Genomic DNA, 18,638 nt, shown 5'->3' on the forward strand with positions numbered 1-18,638 from the left:
GGCCTCATCAAGCCCCGCAGCTTCTGAAAGGGAAGAACTTCTCATGCCAGGCGTCCTCTTGGATCACCAGTCAGTCTCTGGACCGGCTGTGGTTGAATCAGGGTCCCACTCCTTGTCTTCATCATCCGTGGTAAGGAGAGAAGCTACAGAACGTGGCCAGCCCTACTCGGCCTGAGGCGGAGGCTGTGGGCTGGGAAGGTTCCCTGACGAGTAAGCAATGCTGTTGGCAGGTCCTGAGACTGACATGCTAGCACAGCCTTCGTGCGGAACAATAAAATGGCAGCGCCGAGCCAACCAGGATCAGAGCAAAGGAATCCACTGCAACCACAACCCCTCTCTGCTGTTATACACCTGACAGTAAGGGGGGTCCAGCCAGCATGTCCGCCTGGGTGCCTGGATCTGCCCCCAAACACATAGTCCTACTGCTCGGAGACTATCCCCCCGCCCCCGCAGGTGCATCCCCACAGGAAGCAGACACTGTTGCTGTCCCAAATGCGCACACCACGCATGGTTTTTCCATATGGCCCTTTATGGCGTCTGTTTTCAGAGCTGTTTTGTTGTTTGAGTCATTCTGAAAGCCTTCCCGGGCCCCGCATTGTGCTGGGATGTGCGAGCAGCAGCCGTGCTGATGGGGCTGGAAGCAGAAGTGACAGCAAACGACCGCTGCGGAATGTTTCCTAAATCAAAGCTTTTAAAAAGCATATGGAATACAAGCAACGAGGAGCCGAAGTGTGAGGGTGCAACGCCGTTTCCGCTGTGTTTATGGCATTCTGAGAGCGTGTGTGCTATTCTCTCCTTAAGAGCAAGCGATCATAGCAATGCAGGAGGCGCAAAGTGAGGTGTTTCTGTCACTTATTGGTTCTATATCCTCAGGCAAATTGTTTGAACTTTCTAAGTTTCAGTGTCTTCGTTGGTAAAATGTGGCTAAGATGACTTCCCTGGCAGGGATGCTATATTCTTTATATACAGCAAAGCACCTGGGAAAATGTTGAGCACATAACAGGATGACATTTTAAAGCCGTAACTCTAAAGGACCCCTTCCCCTGGGGCAGGTGGGCTCTCGGGTTACTTTGAGAGAACCATAGTCTGAATCTCCAGACCATGGTATTGACTGAGTCCTGTGATGTTTGTCAACCAGCTCAACAAATGAGCTTGAAATTCGGTGTGCTTATCAGATCAGAAATGAGAAACGGCTAGAAGGTGCCAAGTGGATAGTGGGGGATGGGGAAGAAGACAGCTTAATGGATGCTGATCTGAGCAGGACATGGACAGGAAGCCAAAGTCGCTTCGAGAGCTGAGCCCAGGTGTCATTCATCATTTTATGCTACACTGGGAGTGGGATAGGACCCAGGCCTGATACCGGCTCAGGGCTCCGAGGCAAGAGTCAGAGGCCACTGTCACCAGCCAGCGAATGATGCTGAGGCAAACCACATGAACACCAAGAGAGAGGTCAGGGATAAGAATGGGATTTGCAGGATTTGGGAGCCAAAGGACCTTTAGGGGAATGATATGTATATATTTAGGAATTCTCAGGACTAGAATCAAGAAAGGTCTACTAGACAGCTGAGAGCACTCAGAAGTCCAGTATGGCTGCCTGAGGCCACACTCAAAAAGAAAATGAATAATGAGTATTGGAGAAGTTTTTAGGATCCCTGAAGGCCTCACAATAGGGGTACCAGACACTGTGGTATAACTTAAAACGGTAGGGAGGTCAGGGCCTGTGTGTGGAAAACAGTATTTTTTCCGGAGGACAAAACTCCAAAAGGTGTTTCAGCCCCCCACCCCCCTCCACCCCCTAGACATCCTGCAAAATCCTCAGAACTGCGGAGAGGAGGGACTTCACCCCCATCATTAGTTTGCCTTAAAAGTCGTAGTATTAAAATAGGAAGAGTGTCCAGGTGGCTAGGACCTAATCCTAAAAGCCCCTTAAAAGCAGAGAGTTTCCTCCAGCTGGTGATGGAAAGGGAAGTCAAGGATCTCAAGCAAAGGGATTCAAGACAGCACTGATGGCTTGAAGATGGAGGGCACCGCTTGTCAAGAAATTTGTGGCTTCTAGGAGAAGCAGCTCTGCTGACTACCAGAAAGGAAAAAGGGATCTCAGTCCTATAACCACAAGGAACTGAACTCTACTAACAACAAGAATGGGCTTGGAAATGTATTCTTCCCCAGAGCCACCAGATGAGAGTCCAGGCTGGTCAATACCTTGATTTTAGGCTTGGGAGCCTCTGATTGAGCAACCCAGCCCCTCCATACCAGATTCAAACCCTGACTTGTGAGATGCTAAGCTGGTGTTGTTTTAAGCGGTTAAATTTGTGAGGAGTCCATAGGCAATAGTAGGAAACTAATACAGATCAGTGAAGAAATAGTAATTCAGACTTAGGACTTAGAAGTATGTCCATCACCTGATTTATACTTTCGTTCTTCCCACCTTTATTTCCTTTTTGTTTCCTGTTACCTTCTTTATCATTTTTTTTTTTTGGCCATTTTACTATACGATTACTAGGAATCAGAAAGAATTTGACTATACCTAAGTGCTGATAAAATATAAGAAAATATAAGAAAAATGTAAAGTCGCTTAGTTTGTGTGGCTTTGGGAAAATTTTTAGCCTCCTTCTATCTCAGTTTCCCATTTATAAATAGGGTTTATAAAACTTACCGCACTGAAGTTAGACTCAAGTCGCATGATGTATTCCAATGTGGTTTATGAAGTATAAAGCTGTATACAAACGTGAGCAACTATGTTCATGAGGCCAGAACAACCAACACGATGTCTGGGGCAGCCCGGTGAGCCAGCGGCGGTGAAACCTAATAGAGAGGAGAAAATTAATACGAAGAGCCCTTGGAGGAAACGTTGGGGAATAGTTGCAAGGACTCTCTCCTCTTGAGCGTGCTTTCCTTCTGTAAGTGAAAAAGAACAGACTGGGAAGCACATGAGACTAATTCTCAGTATCACCAATAACAGGGGTTTAAAATCCTAGACGGAAAAAAAGAAAGTCATATGACCGCCAGAAAGGCCGACCAAATTGTTTAGAAAGCTGGAGAGAAAAGGCAGCCACACTGCAATAAGAACATTGTGTAATGAGGACATTAAACAGGACAAATGAATGAGATCAAACACCTATAAAGCAGAGGAGAAGCAGAAGGAAATTTCTTCGGGGAAATGTCGTTGGCTAAAGACAGAACACGCCTATGTTTCACAGTGGTGCATAAACTGTCCTGCAAGGTAAAGAGATGGTTGGAAAGGAAGGCTACAGGCCCTGTGCGGCAGCATGTGGAAATTCCATCTCTAACAAAGAAAATCAGACAAGAGGTGGGTGAGAAGTACACCCATGAAGGACAAAAAGACAGATGTAAAAATCTGATGAGTTCTCCAACTACTGACAGCATCCAAATTAGCAGAATGTTTATTACAGATCAGATTACAATAGCTACACAGAGAAATACTTTGGAGAAGATTCAGCAAAGGAAGAGCCAGCACCGATGCTATATTTACTCAACAATAACAACAAAGGGTTTTGTTTCCTGCCCGTTCCATTGTTTATTGACAAGGAAGCTGCATTTTAAAAACATGAACCCAGGTAATATGAAAACACACACACACACACACACACACACACACGCACACACACATGGTAAATCTCGGCTAAATTAACAGAAGTCATTAAAAGCTTTCACTAGCAGCCTAAATTTTGTGATCATCCTAGCGATGAACAAAACTGAGACTCAGTTCCAGGAAGTAAATTCATGCCCCAGAGACGATCCATGTTTAGGATCGTGAGTTTACTTGAGGAGAGGCATGGGCTTGGGCTCTACCACTTCTCCTTTGTGAGATACTGAGCATTTAAATCAGTGTCTCTGAGCATGTTTCTTGATCTGTAAAACTGACATAATAGGGTTTTGGAGAGGACTCAGTGGGATATTATATATAGAAGGGCTGGCGTATCGTCAACGATCAAAAATGGTGACTACTATCTTCCTAGCTGTAAAGTAAAGGGGCTAAGTACACTCGGGGTCCTTTCCACCTTGAAAGTCTTATTGTTCCATCCTTGTACGTGGGTGGGAATATAAAATGATGCAGTTGCCGTGGAAAAGAGTTTGGAGGTTCCTCAACAAGCCAAACATAGACTCATCAGACAACCCAGCAATTCCACTCCTAGGTATATACTCAAAAGAATTGAAGGTGGGGACTTACACAGTTACCTATACACTGAGGTTCATTATGGCGTTTTTTAAAGTAGCCCAAAGGTGGGAAGAACCCAGTATCCATCAACAGATAAATGGATACACAAAATGTGGCCTGTAGTACAATGGACTATGATTCAGCCATAAAGAGGAATGCAGTTCTGTTACATGCTACGACATGGATGAACCTGATAGACTCCACAGTAGGTGAAATAAGCCAGAGACAAAAGAATATATATTGTATGACTCCATTTATATGAAATATATAAAATAGGAGCATAGAAACAGAAGGTAAAGATTACCATGGGCTGGAGGAAGTTATTGCTTAATGGGTACTGGGTTTCTATTTGGAATGATGGAAATGTTTTCGGAAACAGATCGTGGTGATGGTTGCACAGTATGAATGTGATTAATCCTACTGAATTGTACTCTTAGAAATGGTTAAAATGGCGTCCTTTAGGTTATATACATTTCCCCCGCCCCCCCCAAAAAAAGCGTGGCTCTATTTTTCAGACTCTTCTTCTGTGATATGGGAATATCCAAATTAGAGAAATGAATGCCACCTGCCTTTTTATATTCCCTACAGTCACAGGCGTGGGCTCTGGAGACAGTTTGCTGGGGTTCAAATTCTCCCTCTGTCACTTACTACCCATGCCACCTGGGACAAGCTGCTCAAATTTTTTGAGCTTCGGTTTCTTTTTATGTAAAATGGTGATAAAAATAATCCCTACCTCACAGACACTGAGAGATGCTTACATCGTACCTGGTGTGAAGAAAGTACTTATGAAATACAGTTTCTTACTATTCCTTGATAAGTACCACTAAAGGGGAAGTAGAGAGCATCAGAGTGTGGTGCCTAATGGTGCTGGGGCCAAAGTACCAATCCTGATTTCCCAAGATGCTCCTCACTGAGGTGGGAACAATTGGCTCTCATCCCCAGATGATCGGAAGACAACAAACTGCTCCTTGAAGCCCTACCTCAAGCCCACTGCATTCTTCCCAGTTTAGGCAGAGAGATCATTCTAATCCTTCAGTAGATAGCACCTCGAAGCTCTTCTATCCAGTCCAAGCTCGTGAATACCCCTTTCTGCTCCAACCATATTGACCTGCTTACAACTCTGGCTGGAAAGCTCCTACCTTGCCACCTCCCCTGGCTCTCTGCTCCCTGTCCTTTCAGTCTGACTCACCAGGGCTGAGTTAGATGCTTCTCCCATGAGCTCACATAACGTTCCTTCCTCTGTCCCTGCCATTGCATACTCACTCTGATGTTATTACCTGTTTTCTTATCATCTTTCTCTTTTTTTTCCAAAAGATTTTATTTATTTAATTTATTTATTTATTTATTTATTTATTTATTTATTTATTTATGTGAGAGAGAGAAAGGTAACACAATCAGAGGGAGTAGCAGAAGGTAGAGGGAGAAGCAGACTCCCCGCTGAGCAGGGATCCTGATGCAGGGCTCAATCCCAGGACCCTAGGATTATGACCTGAGCTGAAGACAGACACTTAACTGACTGAGCCACCCAGGCACCCCTCTTATCATCTTATTAAGCTCCTGTGCTATTAATCTTTTTATCCACAGTGCCTAGCACAGTGCCTGCAGTGCCTGGCTCATAGGAATGCGTGCTAGTTGAATAGATGAATAAATTTGAATGGATGGAAGAATGGATGGATGGATGACCTGGCATTGGTTCTGTAAATTGCACCAGGATGTAAGATGCCAATATCAGCTTCTAGAAGTCATTGGCTACTTTCAGACTTTATCAGACCATTATGGACCTTCAACATGATGTTAATATTAATGGGAAATAGTAAGTGACAGCATAAGTCCCAAACAAGGGAGGTGGGTTACTGCCAGTGTTTTAGAATTTACTGCCCCCTACTGTCTATTTTCAAATAGATTTGTATGGGTGGTTTCTGTCTCTCCACCATCCAGACCTACCTGGTTCTTAACTTTCCTACTCCTACTGGTGGTGGCACCATCATCTGCGCTACTAAAACTTAAAATCTTTTCATCTTTGACTCTCGCATAGCCCCTCAGATCTCTGCAGTCCCTCAGCCCACTAATTTGACCTCCTATCTACACCCACTTTCCTACTCCTACTATTACTATTAAAATGTGCTTTGTATAAGAACAAAGCTCTATTAAAGAATGTTTTCCTCTACATTGGGAAATCATCAAGGACACCCGGGCCACTCAACGTCATTTAATATGTAACACAGACTTGAAGCTAGCCTCCGTTTCTCTAGCACCTCTGGGAAAACAGCACTATTAGACTAGTTAGATTCTCATGGCAGAAACAGTACCAATTTTAAATGGCACCAAGTGGGGCAATGACCTAGCTCCTTTCTTAATCTTCATAATACTAGGAAAATTAGCGGCATGTCCCTCTGCCTTAGGAAACAGGAAGGCTAGCCTTTCTCCTTTGAACCAGTGGTATTGTTTTATTGTCTTTGACTAGGAAAGGTCTTAAGCAACAATTGAATTTGTACTTTGGCTATTGCCAGAAGGAACATTAATTAATATAAATTACACCATAATTAAATCATAGAAATAAGTAAGCATTCATTAAAATTTAAAAAGAGCAATTTTATACAATCTTCTCCAACTGGTCAAATCGAATCACTCTTCTTTTTAAGTCGCCTTTTCACGCTATTACTTATTTGGGGCGCCCGATAGATGCCTTCCTCAGCGAAAAGTACAGAATGATAGAGAAGTTTGCTTTGGGAAGGTATAGACAGGTGGTCACAGTCTAAACCAGTTGTCAAGCGAAAGTCTTGGTTTCCTGAGTAGTACGGACTACTACTGTCTGCATCTGTCCAGTTAGTACTGCATTCTGTTAAGAGCAGGGTCTCCACACTCAAGGATGCTTCTAGGTGACCTTTGATCGCTCTGAGCTTTCAAGGTTCTCATCTGAAGAATGTAGATAATAATGATGTCTCCTTTATAGGGTTATTTAGAACAGTGCCCAGCACATTATTCAAGTATGATTCCAAGCTGTCCCCTGCCCCACCCTATGTGGCTCACACCCCTCCTGCGGTGGGCAGCCTGTCTGAGAAGGATTGCAAGTCCGGCTCTTAATATTACAACACAGAAGGACGTGTTACTTTCCCATCTTGAGTCTAAATTGGATAGCTTTCATTCTAATAAACAGTTCAGAAAAACCTATATAGTTTAGAGGCTATGGTCATTATGTATAAGTCTTCAGCATGTGCCCAGAGATCGGTGAGGCATCTGGGATTGGAGAGGGTCCCAGCATGTAACCCACCCATCAGAGAGTCTCCAGGTTCTACTCATGTGATTTTAGGCCTGGAAGGAAGGACAGCATCACATCTGTTCAGCCTGTGGAGATGCTTTAACAAGTAGCTGGTTAGTATGTAAGGGCAGCTGCTCTTATTTGAGAACAGTATGAGAACCAACTGTCTGAATGAGTCTTCTGTGCCACATAAAACCAGGGTTAGGTATTTCCCATGGTGTTGCCCAATTCCATTTATTTAAAGGTCCCTACATTAATTCCTTCTTGAGCTGTCTATAGCTGAGTTTTAGTCCTCATATGGTCAGAAAAGGAAACTGTGTCATCTAAATGTGTTTGGCATTTGCGTTCACTGCCAGAAAGCTGATGGCCAGCTCATTGCCCGTATGTGCCCATCCGTTCGAGGTAAGTGCCTGCTTGTCCAATCTCCTTGCATCCTTCGACTGTTCTGTGCAGGACTTTGCTGTGAATTACCTTAGCTGGCACTATGTTTTCTTTTTGAGTCCCTTCTCGTAAAAGATTTTCAACGTTAAATGAAAAAAGTTAAATCCTTCATTCAACGATAGCAATAACAGCAAAAATACTAGATTAAGTATTATAAGCAAAAGTGAGTAAATCACTGGATAGTATTTAAGATTTCTGTTCAGAAAGGATTAAGTAGAAGCAATAAGTAAAAAAACACTGGAGACGTTTTATATAGGCACATATTATATATCTCTATATAATATAGAGATAGAGATCTGTCTATACATGGATATATAGGCAGGCAACATATATAGATACAAATCCCATATATCATGCATATTTTTATATAGACACATGGTATATATGTACATGCAAAGGTAAGGATTCTAAAGTCAGACTGGCCACGTTTGAATCCTAGTTTCTCCCTCCACCAGCTCCACATTCTTGGACCAGTTACTCATCATCTCATTCTCGGTTCATCGTCTCAAAATGACAGGTTACTCCCAACAAATGTTGTTTTGAGGATTGATGAGATAGTTACGATATGGCAAGCTTTCAATAAATATCAGCTTTTACTCTTATAACTCCCTTTTACTCATTTATGATAACAATGCTGCTGACAATATTTGCAAGTCCAGTGTCCGGAATTCGAACAATAGGCTTGCGTGTTTTAAAGCCGATGGGGTATCTTCCCCAAATGCTAAAGATTGAAAAGTCCTTAACTGTACTTCCTACAGATAGTGCCTCCCCCAAACTCCAGTAATCTAGAACATATGAAGACCTTTAACAGGAACAGCTGGCTAAGACAGAAGCAGCTATGATTAGGGAAGAGGGGCTCAAGGCCTAGTAACCTAGAGCAGCCCTCTCCCTTCTACAGCTCACCCAGGATACACAAGGATCGGGGTATCTCTTCTTTTGCTTCCAAAACAACAGCTTGTTCTGCTATTTCCTCCTAGCTCACCCCGGGGTAGGGTCCTCCACTCAGTGGCCATCCTTCCCGGTATATGTGGTCAGAGGAGGGGGCCTAGCAGGAGACCAGCCTGGGATGATGAGCTCCTGTGCTGAACAAGCCTCACCCCCTGACAGTCAGGGATGGGGTCACGGGGTAGGGAAGGGGATGTTGACAAGGACATCCACTACCTTACCATCCCAGCTCAGCTCTTGAACATCCTCTTTGGTCCCTGCCCCCCACACCCACCCCAACAGCAAATGGACAGCAGCCCCAAATTCTTTTTTTTTCTTAATTTTTTTATTATATTTTGTTAGTCACCATACAGTACATCCCTGGTTTCTGATGTAAAGTTCGATGATTCATTAGTTGCATATAACACCCAGTGCCACCATGCAATACGTGCCCTCCTTACTACTCATCACCAGTCTATCCCATTCCCCCACCCTCCTTCCCTCTGATCCCTCAGTTTGTTTCTCAGAGTCCATAGTCTCTCATGCTTCATTTCCCCTTCAGATTACCCCCCCTTCTTCCCCTACCAATCTTCCTAGTTCTTATGTTCCATAGATGAGAGAAATCATATGATAATTGTCTTTCTCTGCTTGACTTATTTCACTTAGCATTATCCCCTCTAGTGCCATCCATGTTGCAGCAAATGTTGAAAATTCGTTCTTTCTGATAGCTGAGTAATATTCCATTGTATATATGGACCACAACTTTTTAATCCAGTCATCTGTTGAAGGGCATCTCGGTTCCTTCCACGATTTAGCTATTGTGGACAATGCTGCTATGAACATTGGGGTGCATATGGCCCTTCTTTTCACTATGTCTGTATCTTTGGGGTAAACACCCAGTAGTGCAATGGCTGGGTCATAGGGTAGCTCAATTTTTAACTTTTTAAGGGACCTCCACACTGTTTTCCATAGTGGCTGTACCAACTTGCATTCCCACCAACAATGTAGGAGGGATCCCCTTTCTCCACATCCTCTCCAACAATTGTTGTTTCTTGCCTTGTCTATCTTTGCCATTCTAACTGGCGTAAGGTGGTATCTCAGTGTGGTTTTGATTTGAATTTCCCTGATGGCTAATGATTTTGAACATTTTTTCATGTGTCTGTTAGCCATTTGTATGTCTTCATTGGAAAAGTGTCTGTTCATATCTTCTGCCCATTTTATGATTTGTTTATTTGTTTCTCGTGTATTGAGTTTGAGAAGTTCTTTGTAGATCTTGGATACCAGTCCTTTATCTGTGGTGTCCTTTGCAAATATATTCTCCCATTCCGTGGGCTGTCTCTTAGTTTTTTTGACTGTTTCCTTGGCTGTGCAGAAGCTCTTTATCCTGATAAAGTCCCATAAGTTCATTTTATCTTTTATTTCTCTTGCCTTTGGAGATGTGTCGTGAAAAAGGTTGCTCTGGCCGATGTCATAGAAGTTGTTGCCTATGTTCTCCTCTAGAATTTTGATGGATTCCTGTCTCACATTGAGGTCTTTCATCCATTTGGAGTTTATTTTTGTGTATGGTGTGAGAGAGTGGTCAAGTTTCATTCTTTTGCATGTAGCTGTCCAATTTTCCCAGCACCATTTATTGAAGAGACTGTCTTTTTTCCACCGGATGTTTTTTCCTGCTTTATCAAAGATTAGTTGCCCAAAGAGCCGAGGGTCCATTTCTGGGTTCTCTATTCTGTTCCATTGGTCGATGTGTCTGTTTTTGTGCCAGTACCATGCTGTCTTTGTGATCACAGCTTTGTAGTACAGCTCGAAATCCGGCATTGTGATGCCCCCAGCTTTGTTTTTCCTTTTCAACAGTTCCTTGGAGATTCGGGGCCTTTTCTGGTTCCATACAAATTTAAGGACTATTTGTTCCAGTTCTTTGAAAAATGTCCTCGGTATTTTGATCGGGATAGCATTGAAAGTGTAGATTGCTCTGGGTAGTATGGACATTTTAACTATGTTAATTCTTCCAATCCATGAGCATGGAATATTTTTCCATCTTTTTATGTCTTCCTCAATATCTTTCAAAAGTGATCTATAGTTTCTAGGATATAGGTCCTTTACGTCTCTGGTTAAGTTAATTCCAAGGTAACGTATGGTTTTTGGTGTTATTGTAAATGGGATGGATTCCCTAATTTCTCTTTCTTCAGTCTCGTTATTCGTGTATAGAAATGCAACTGATTTCTGGGCATTGATTTTGTATCCTGCCACCTTACTGAATTGTTCTATAACTTCTAATAGTTTGGGAGTGGATTCCTTTGGGTTTTCCATATAGAGTATCATGTCATCTGCAAAGAGAGACAGTTTGACTTCTTCTTTGCCGATTTGGATACCTTTGATCCCTTTTTGTCTTCTGATTGCTGTTGCAAGGACTTCTAGTACTATGTTGAATAATAGTGGCGAGAGTGGGCATCCTTGTCGTGTTCCTGATCTTAAGGGAAAGGCTTCCAGCTTTTCCCCATTGAGAATAATGCTTGCAGTAGGCTTTTCATAGATGGCTTTTATGAGATTGAGAAATGTACCCTCTATTCCTACACTCTGAAGGGTTTTAATCAGGAAAGGATGCTGTATTTTGTCAAATGCTTTTTCTGCATCAATTGAGAGGATCATATGGTTCTTGAGTCTTTTCTTGTTGATATGATGTATCACATTGATTGATTTGCGAGTGTTGAACCATGCTTGCATCCCAGGTATGAATCCCACTTGGTCATGATGGATAATCCTTTTAATGTACTGTTGGATTCTATTAGCAAGGATCTTGTTGAGGATTTTGGCATCCATATTCATTAGAGAAATCGGTCTGTAATTCTCCTTTTTGAGGGGGTCTTTGCCTGGTTTGGGGATCAAGGTAATATTAGCCTCATAGAATGAGTTTGGTAGCTTTCCTTCTGTTTCTATTTTTTGAAATAGCTTTAGGAGAATAGGTATTATTTCTTCTTTGAATGTTTGGTAGAATTCCCCAGGAAAACCGTCTGGGCCTGGAGTTTTATTATTTGGAAGGTTGTTTATCACTGACTCAATTTCTTCATAGTTAATTGGCCTATTTAAGAAATCTATTTCTTCCTGTTTCAGTCTTGGTAGTTTATAGGTTTCCAGGAAGGCCTCCATCTCTTCCAGATTGTTTAGTTTTTTGGCATATAGCTGTTGATAAAAGTTTCTAATAATCCTTGCAATTTCAATGGTGCTGGTCGTGACCTCTCCCTTTTCAGTCATAATTTTAATAATCTCAGTCCTTTCTCTTTGTTTTTGGACAAGTTTTGCCAGTGGTCTATCAATTTTATGGATTCTCTCAAAGAACCAGCTTCTAGTCCTGTTGATCTGCTCTACTGTGGTTCTGGTCTCTAATTCATTGATTTCTGCTCTAATCTTGGTCAACTCCTTCCTTGTCAGTGGGTTAGGCCTGTCCCTCTGTTGCTGTTCCAGTTTCTTGAGGTGAGAATATAGAAACTGCATTTTAGATTTTTCTATTCTTTTGAGTGAGGCTTGGATGGCTATGTATTTCCCCCTTAGGACTGCCTTTGCAGTATCCCATAGGTTTTGGACCGTTGTGTATTCATTCTCGTTGGTCTCCATAAATTGTTTAATTTGTTTTTTGATTTCCTGGTTTATCGAGTCATTCTTGAGCAGGATGGTTCTTAGCCTCCAAGTGTTTGAGTTTCTTCCAGGTTTTTCCTTGTGGTTGAGTTCCAATTTCAGAGCGTTGTGGTCTGAGAATATGCAGGGGATAATTTCAATCTTTTGGTATTGGCTGAGACCTGTTTTGTGTCCCAGAGCATGATCTATTCTTGAGAATGTTCCATGGGCATTTGAATAGAATGAGTATTCTTTGGTTCTGGGGTGTAGTGTTCTATATATATCTATGAGGTCCAACTCGTCGAGTATGGCATTCAAAGCCTTTGATTCTTTGCTTAGTTTTTGCCAGGGTGTTCTGTCTATTTCTGATAGTGGGGTGTTGAGGTCCCCTACTATTACTGTGTTCTTATCTATATGTCTCTTTATTTTGGTTAAGAGTTGGCTTGTGTATCTTGCTGCTCCCCTGTTGGGGGCATATATATTAATAATTGTCATATCCACTTGTTGAATACTTCCTTTAAGAATAATATAGTGCCCTTCTGTATCTCTCTCTATGGCCTCTAGTTTAAAATCCAGTCTATCTGATATGAGAATTGCTACTCCAGCTTTCTTTTGAGGTCCATTTGCGTGGAAGATGGTACTCCATCCCCTTACTCTAAGTCTGAATGCATCTTTGGGTTCAAAATGAGTCTCTTGTAGACAGCAAATGGATGGGTCATGTCTTTTTATCCAATCTGCAACCCTGTGGCGTTTTATGGGAGAGTTTAAGCCATTTAGATTGATAGAGATTATTGACAGATATGATTTTAATGATGCCATTTCTCTTTAAAGTCTTTGTATCGGTTGTGACTTGCTGCTCTGTATCACTCTTGGGGCCTTTTTACCTTTATAGAGCCCCCCTTAATATCTCCTGTAGGGCTGGTTTCGTGGTTACGAAATTGGTTAATGATTGGCGATTTTGGAACGTCTTTATTTCTCCATCAATTCTGAATGACAGCTTTGCTGGATAAAGGATCCTTGGCTGCATGTTTTTCTCCGAAAGAGCTTTAAAAATGCGCCCCCCAACCCTTTCTCTCATCCCGGGTCTGTGTAGACAGGTCTGACGTAATTCTGATACCTTTGCCTTGGTGCGTTAGAAATTTCTTTGCCCTGGCCGCTTTCAATACTGTATCCTTGGATCTAATATTTGCGAATTGCACTATGACATGCCGTGGCGTAGGTTTGTCCTGGTTGAGCTTGGATGGGGTCCTCTCTGCCTCTTGGACACGAATGCTTGTTTCCCTTGCTAGATTAGGGAAGTTTTCAGCTACAATTTGTTCAAATATCTCTTCTAGACCTCTGTTTTTCTCCACCCCTTCAGGGATGCCGATGATTCTGACATTGGATCGTTTCATAGAGTCANCGTTTCATTGAGTAAGTGATCTCCCATAACCTACATTCTTGAGCATGTGTTTTTTTGAGTCCAGATTCTATTTTAGCTTTCTCTTCTACTAACCCATCCTCCAATTCGCTGATATGTTCTNAAGTGATCTCCCATAACCTATATTCTTGAGCATGTGTTTTTTTAAGTCCAGATTCTATTTTAGCTTTGTCTTCTACTAACCCATCCTCCAATTCGCTGATACGTTCTTCTGCCTCGGTGACCCTGGCCGTCAGAGCCTCTAGTTTTGACTGCATTTGGCTCATAGCATTTTTAATTTCTGCCAGATTTGCTCTCATTTCCGCCCTTAGAGACTCTATATTCTCATTAACATTTTCATTAATACTTTTTTCAAGTCTACACATCATCTTGACCATTGTTACTCTGAATTCCGTTTCTGATAATTTGGTTATATCCATATCCATTAGTTCTGTGGCAGAGGCCACAGACTCATTGTCTTTTCTTTGCTGGGGGGGGGGATTTCTCCTTCTCTTCATTCTGATGAGGAGAGGTTGAGGGGTTGTCCAGAGCCCAAATTATTGGCCGGGACCCAGGCTGTGCGCCCTTGTTTTATAGGGATCTTAGGGATGTGGGCTTCTTGATTTTTCAGCCTGCCTTCTGGGGGAGGGGCCTGCCTGCAGGTACTCAGAAAACCCTGTTTGGGTAGAGTCNTCTGTGTCCCCTGCGAGGGACTCTGAGAGTCAGAGCAGCAGCGGCCGAATCTCAGCCTCTGTCTCAGAGCAGAGGGATCGTGGACCGTTCTCCACTGATGTTCTGGCCACTTTAACTCTGTTTCTGTTGGTGCTGCTCAACCCTGCAGCATCCCGGGCTGTGCGCCCCACACCCGGCGTCCCAGCCCTCACTTCCAGGGCCGGCACGTCNCGCCAGCCGCCCCCGCACACTCCCGGAGCTCCCGTCTCAGTCTGGATCCAGTGAGCACACCGGAGTTCTGTGAGAAGTCTGGTGGCACGGGATCCCCGGCTCATGGTCTCAGTCTGCTCTCTCGCGGGTGCCCTCCACGAGTCCGGCCGCTCCTGTGCAGGTGGCTACCGCTTCCCGGCGCCCAAACGCGGCGGCTCCCTCCCCCTTCCGTTTATCTTCTGATATCTGTGCGTGGTTTCACGGCTTCGTACCTCAATACTCAGTGCTGGAGATGTTCATTTGTAAAGATCCAGATGTATCTTCCTGTGTCTCAGGCTGATTCCGTGGATATTCCTGCTGGTCTGGTACCTATCCAGCTCAACTCAGGGGACCGGCTGAAAAAGGTGTCCCCTACTCCTCCGCCATCTTAACCTCCNTGTTCATTTGTAAAGATCCAGATGTATCTTCCTGTGTCTCAGGCTGATTCCGTGGGTGTTCAGACTGGTCTGGTACCTATCCAGCTCGACTCAGGGGACCAGCTGAAAAAGGGGTCCCCTACTTCTCCGCCATCTTAACTCCCACTAGCCCCAAATTCTTTTGGCTCCAAATCACCAGACATCAGATGACACAGGGAAAAAACAAACAAGTATGTTGCTTATTATGTTTTATTGTGTTAAATGATTTACATGGAATAGCCTATTTAATATAATATGTAATACACAAAAAAGGGAAACTTGTGAAAGCTAAGTTTCTGAAAGTTGAGTTTTTTCATTCTTAATTTATATTGTTATTTCATCACATCCTGATTTAGAGGACCCACATAAATTACAGTGTAATTATATTTTTAAAATATCTGTTCATGTGTGGTTTTGAATATCCACTTAAGGGAATGGAATCCAAATCCCTTGGTGGAGGGGTTTGAGATTCAGTTAGGAGCTACCAGGGCTGGCTGCTGCACAACCTGACACTGCGCCATCGGGTATGGTGACCATGAGCCACACGCGGCCACTGAGCACTCGCAATGCAGCTAGTGCTACTATGACCCTACAGCTTTTATTTTCTTTCGTTGTTGTAATTTACATTTAAAAAACGGAAGGAGTGTAAAATATTTTTCTAATAACACCACTCGATCATTTTGGTAGGACCACACTTCACTTCAGCCACTTCTCTCATGTGATGGTGCACGTGTCGAGCCCGTGTGCCGTTTCTAGTTTTGTAAGCATTTTACTGATCCAGCTGGTGGCCACCTTTGGATTCAATACCAATGATTTTTTTTTCTGTGCCCCAGGGTAACATTATGATGCGATTATTTGAATATTTTACCCAGACAGTGCAAGTTGCAAGGATACCTTTAAATCACAATTGGTAGTAAAATCGAAAATATTATTTTAATTGTAACACAATTTTCATTTTTAAGTTCAAGCTGAAGGCATATGACCGATGTTGCCTTCCTCAGAGGTCCAGGAGCTAGGGCCATCACAGAAAAGATACGTTGTGCTTGTCACAAGGAACAGCAATAACCATTTGCTGCAGTCATGCAAAATGAGAAAGCTGATTCTTGCATAAAAGTTTTTAAAAGATAGGGGTGCCTGGGTGGCTCAGTCGTTAAGTGTCTGCCTTGGACTCAGGGCGTGGTCCTGGCGTTATGGGATCGAGCCCCGCATCAGGCTCGTCCACTGGGAGCCTGCTTCTTCCTTTCCCATTCCCCCTGCTTGTGTTCCCTCTCTTGCTGGCTGTCTCTCTCTCTGTCAAATAAATAAATAAAATCTTTTTTAAAAAAAAGTTTTTAAAAGATAATAAAGTGGGCAATAGTAAGAGACATTTTCACCAGACCCATAGTGAATTTGATAAATTTCCTCTCAATATTCAGAAAAGGATTGTTGAAATTATACTTCAAATTAGAATCAAATATCAAAGAATTTTTTTCTTTTTTCCCTTTTAGACAATCTATTTTCTTTCTTTAAAGTTTTTAATTTTGGGGGTGCCTGGTGGCTCAGTTGGTTAAGTGTCTGACTCTTGATTTTGACTCAGGTCATGATCTCAGGGTCATGGGATCGAACCGTGGGCCGGGCTCCATGCTCAGAGTGGAGTCTGCTTGAGATTCTCTCGCTCCCTCTCTGTTTGCCCCTACCCCCACTCACACTCTATAAATAAATAAATAAATAAATATTTAAAGTTTTAAATTTTGTTTTTATTTGATGAATTTCACATGTTACAGTTTAAAATTTAAGGTGTACAGCATGTTTCTTTGTTATGTTCTTTAATATGATTGCCACTGAGTCAATATTTATCCCATTATATCATGATAGCACAGTGTTATTGACTGTACTTGTTATAGCGTGCATTAGAGCTCTATGGCTTAGTCACTATTTGTCATAAGTTCAAACCCTTAAACATCATCACTCTATCTCCCCAGTCCTCATCTCCAGATAACCACCATTTTACTTCTCTGGGTTTTTTACAGGTTTGACTTGTTTAGATTCCCTAAATCATTTTTCTTTTTTACAGCTTTCTTGAGGTATAGTTGAAATTTTAAAAACTGCACATACTTAAATGTATACAATTTGATGAATTTGGATGTATGTAGACACCTGTGATATCATCACTACAGTCAAAGTAATAAACATATATATTAGCACCTCCAAAAGTTTCCCTGTGTCCTTTTGCTTTGTGTGTGTGTGTTAAAAACACGTAACATGAGCTCTACCATCCTAATGATTTAAGCACACAGTACTGTACTGTTAACTCTGTAGGCACAATGTTGTACAACAGACCTCTAGAACTTACTCACTTGTTAGAACTACTTTTACACCCATTGAGCAATTCCCCATTTTCTCCTCCCCCCCACACACTGGCAACCAACATTCTATTTTCTGCTTCCTAGGGTTTCTGCTCTCTTAAGTTTAACTGGTTTAGATACTTCATATAAGTGGAATCGTGCAGTATTTGCCTTCCTGTGACTGATGTATTTCACTAAGCTTGATGTCTTCCAGGTCGATCCATGTTGTCACAAAATTCTAAGACTTTTAAACAGGATCTCAGCTTGTCACTTTGGCCAGATCTAAAATTGCTCTGATTCTCACATACATACACACATATGCATACATTTTTAGATGGAGATATGGTAAAATAAACTATTATTTCAGTTATAGAAATTTTATTAGAAAATTAGGAGGAAAATTTTTTTTTAAAGATTTTATTTATTTATTTGACAGAGATAGAGACAGCCAGCGAGAGAGGGAACACAAGCCAGGGAGAGTGGGAGAGAGGAAGAAGCAGGCTCATAGCAGAGGAGCCTGATGTAGGGCTCAATCCCATAACGCCAGGATCACGCCCTGAGCCGAAGGCAGACGCTTAACCGCTATGCCACCCAGGTGCCCCAGGAGGAAAATATTTTAAAAAGATATTTCACAAAAAGAACTTCAATTAAGCCACCAAACAATTGCTTATAAAATACAAGACCTTTTTTTTTTTTTTAAAAGATTTTATTTATTTAGTTGACAGAGACACCCAGCGAGAGAGGGAACACAAGCAGGGGGAGTGGGAGAGGAAGAAGCAGGCTCATAGCAGAGGAGCCTAATGTGGGGCTCAATCCCATAATGCCGGGATCACGCCCTGAGCCCAAGGCATATGCTTAATGACTGCGCCACCCAGGCACCCCTACAAGACCTTTTTAACAATATCAAAATCTGAAAAATTGCAAGTTTTTGTTTTGTTTTGTTTTAGTTTTAAATGAGTCACAAGATATAAAAGGCACTGCCCAATTTTGTTTTGTCTCTAAGGACTTCTTTTTTTTTTTTTTAAGATTTTTTAATTTCTTTATTCGACGGAGATAGAGACAGCCAGAGAGAGAGGGAACACAAGCAGGGGGAGTGGGAGAGGAAGAAGCAGGCTCATAGCAGAGGAGCCTAATGTGGGGCTCAATCCCATAATGCCGGGATCAC

This window comes from Ailuropoda melanoleuca, chromosome 8 (genome assembly GCF_002007445.2).
Source record: "Ailuropoda melanoleuca isolate Jingjing chromosome 8, ASM200744v2, whole genome shotgun sequence".
Classification (NCBI taxonomy): Eukaryota; Metazoa; Chordata; class Mammalia; order Carnivora; family Ursidae; genus Ailuropoda; species Ailuropoda melanoleuca.